Consider the following 3451-nt stretch of genomic DNA (forward strand, 5'->3'; position numbering starts at 1 on the left):
CAGATTTTTTTAACATCAGAAAAACGAATTCATATGATACACTCAAAATACTCAAAATTTACAATCCAGAAAGGAGTAGTCTCCCTGAAATAGAAAAAAAGTGCCTTTCTTTTTGTCATCTTCACTCCTTATAATATAATATGTATTTCATATTATTTACATAAAATATAATCACAGTCTGAGAGACTGTTGTTATTATTATTATTATTATTATTATTATTTTGCCTCCCAGAGCTCATCAAGTAAATTTACTCAGTCTTCTTACTACGTTTCTTTTTAATATTATCTGAAGCATCAGCTATAAGATTTGAGGCCGATGAACCAGGGTCATTGACAGGTAATTTTGTTTTGCTTTTCTTTTCACATGAAAACTATTGTTGCCAGCCAAACAGTATCCAACTCACTGTATCCTCAAAAGAAACAAATGTCATGCTAGAAGTCTCTGTAATCATTATGGCTATCTTTGTGACCACAATAAAGATGTTATAAAGGAATATCAGATTATGCTTTGATATTGCCAGATGCTTGGTGTGCTGGAATATGAGGATAACTGACCCCAGCACGGTTATCTAGGAAGGGTAAGACATCTTCAAACATCTATTACCTTCTGTTTCCTTTTACCAACTACTCAAAATTCGTGATAATTGAAGCACCTGCACCTCATGCCGGTCCAATAGCTATCATGAGAATCCAGCCTCATTTTTCATATTATCTATTAGCATGTTTGACTTTAACTGCTATTTTCCAAATTCTAGTCACTTTCTTCATTCTCTCAGCCAGGAGTTCAACAGGTAGAAATGAATAACCTTGGGCAAAAAAAATGTAATATGCCAGGTGGAAGATGTCGGTAATATGTTAGCGTTGTTTGCCAAAGTATCAGTGGATGCTCTGTAAGCAGTACATAGACTAAAATTCCTCCACCAAAGCAGTGGAGCATAGCAGTAAACCAGCTTGAAATAGAATTCTTCCATGCCACTGCCGCTGCTGCTGCTGGCTTATGCTTTAGTGTCATCACTGACACTAGATAGTGGGCGATGTCAAAAGCAGGGACTGAGACGTATGGGAGAAGGCCAGAGCCAGGTCATCCCACTGAGAACTCATGATGATGACCCAGAATGGTGGTGTCCCAAGCAGTGGTGATGGGTTCTTCTCATGCACAGTAAAGCAAGTTTTTCAATAAGAAAATAAAATGAGTATGTTAAGAGGTGTCACTTATGGTGGTAGGGAGGATATCTCATATTCCCATAGTCCAAATATACTTAAAAATTATGGAATACAATACATTTTAAAAGTAAGTAGTTGTAAACTCTTAAAATTTTAAATACTAAGAAATTAAAAAGAAAAAATGAACAGTGTAGCAATTATGTCAACAAGGACAGGTCTGCTTTCTTGGTGGAAAAGTGGCGATGGGTAATAGATAAACACGTGGATGTGCCTCTGTTTCAGTACAATTTTATATTCAAAAACAGGAGATGAAATATATTTGGCCCATGGACCCTTGTTTACTGACTCTTGCCCTACAGCATTATGGTCACACAGCTGAAGCTGAATAGCTGCCATTTTTGGGTACTGGTCAATTGGAAGGAAGGATAGAAAATGAAAAAGAAGATATTGTCCACTATCTTAAGGATGATTACCAAAGGTAGCACATATTACTTCCACACATATTTCATTGGTAAGTATTTAGTCATATCTAGCTGTAATGAAAGCTAGGAAATGTAATGGTCTTGGGCAGATGTGCGCCTGCTACAATTCTATTAATGTTTAAAGAAAGAACAGAATGAATTTTGGTGGAACTATAACAGCATTTTCCACTAGAGGAAAGCCTGATTTTCTACACTATGTCTAAGTTCCAGCATGATAGTTTTGTGCTTGACTTAATGTAATATTTTACACAACTTAACCTCTTAGTCCCTTGATATCCTCTTCCATAAATTAGTGATGATAATGGAACCTATCTCATAGATTTATGGCAAACAGTAAATGTTAACACATTTAAGTGCTTCGAGTGCTTTAAGACAATAATTGCTTTGATATCTTTAGAGGTAACATTAATTCCATTTAATAGATTAATAAATTGAGGCTCAAAGATTTGAGTGCCTTGATTAAGATAATATGGCTAAAAGTTAGAAAACCAGAAATTAAATCAGGCTTTATTAATTTCATGCTTTCACTATACCACACACTGAGCACTGAGCACAGAAAAGGATGTTAGTCAGACAAAAATGTGTGCGGAGATGCCAAATGGAATTCTTAACAGGCAGAAGATATTGCACTATATTTGCATGTTGATTGGATTGATCACATAGGAAGATGACATTTTGTGATAGAAAGATAAGGAGAGGATAACTGCAGAGGCAAAATCTTGCATAGACAAAATGGGTTATGGTTTAGTGCATAAGTAGAAGGATTGACCATAGTTAGGAGAACAAACGTCCAAAGTAACAATCACATGGCATCTATGACTTCTTTCAGCAATGTTTTGTAGTTCTCTCTGTAGAGATCTTTCACCTCTTTAGTTAGATGCTTTTGTAATTATTTTTGTGGCTATTTTAAATGAGATTGTGTTCTTGACTTAGCTGTCAGCTTGAACATTATTGAGGTATAGTATAGAAATGCTACTGATTTCTTTTTCTTTTTTTTTTTTTTTTTGAGAAGTAGTCTCACTCTGTCACCTAGGCTGGAATGCAGTGGCACTATCTCGGCTCACTGCAACCTCCGCCTCTGGGGTTCAAGCAATTCTTCTGCCTCAGCCTCCTGAGTAACTGGGACTATAGGCATGAGCCACCACACCCAGCTACTATTTGTATTTACCCCTAGTAGAGACAGGGTTTCACTATATTGGCCAGGCTGGTCTCCAACTCTTGACTCATGATCCACCCCGCTCAGCTTCTCAAAGTGCTGGGATTACAAGCATGAGTCACTGCGCTCGGCCACTGATTTTTATACGTTGACTGTATTCAGAATGTTTACCAAATTCAAGCCCCCGATGGAATCTTTAGAGTTTTCTAAATATAGAATCATATCATCAGTGAAGAGAGAGAGTTTTACTTCTTCTTTTCCTATTTGGATATGTTTTATTTTGTAGCCTTGCCTGATTGCTCTGGCTAGGACTTCCACTACTACATCGAATAGGAGTGGTGAGAGTGGGCATTCTTGTTTTATGCCAGTTCTCAAGGGGAATTAATTGTTCAAGCTTTTGCCCATTCAATATGGTGTTCCCTGTGGATTTGTCATAAATTGCTCTTTTTAGTCTGAAGTATGTTCCTTTGATACCTAGTTTGTTAAGCGTTTTTATCATGAAAGATTTTTAGATTTTACTGAAATCTTTTTCCACATCTCAGACAAATGGAAAAACATTCCATGCTCATGAATTGAAAGAATAAATACCATTAAGATAGCCATAATACCCAAACAGAGAGAGAGTATTCATATTTTTATAGGAATAGAA

At 36.5% G+C, this 3451-nt stretch overlaps 1 pseudogene; it reads right to left on the reverse strand.

Annotated features, from left to right (window-relative positions):
* Positions 1 to 248: 248 nt before the first annotated feature.
* LOC116479948 (trimeric intracellular cation channel type B-like) lies at positions 249 to 1101 on the reverse strand (annotated as a pseudogene).
* Between the last annotated feature and the right edge of the window lie 2350 nt (positions 1102 to 3451).

The sequence above is a fragment of the Hylobates moloch genome, unplaced genomic scaffold, assembly GCF_009828535.3.
Source record: "Hylobates moloch isolate HMO894 unplaced genomic scaffold, HMol_V3 SCAFFOLD_13, whole genome shotgun sequence".
Classification (NCBI taxonomy): domain Eukaryota; kingdom Metazoa; phylum Chordata; class Mammalia; order Primates; family Hylobatidae; genus Hylobates; species Hylobates moloch.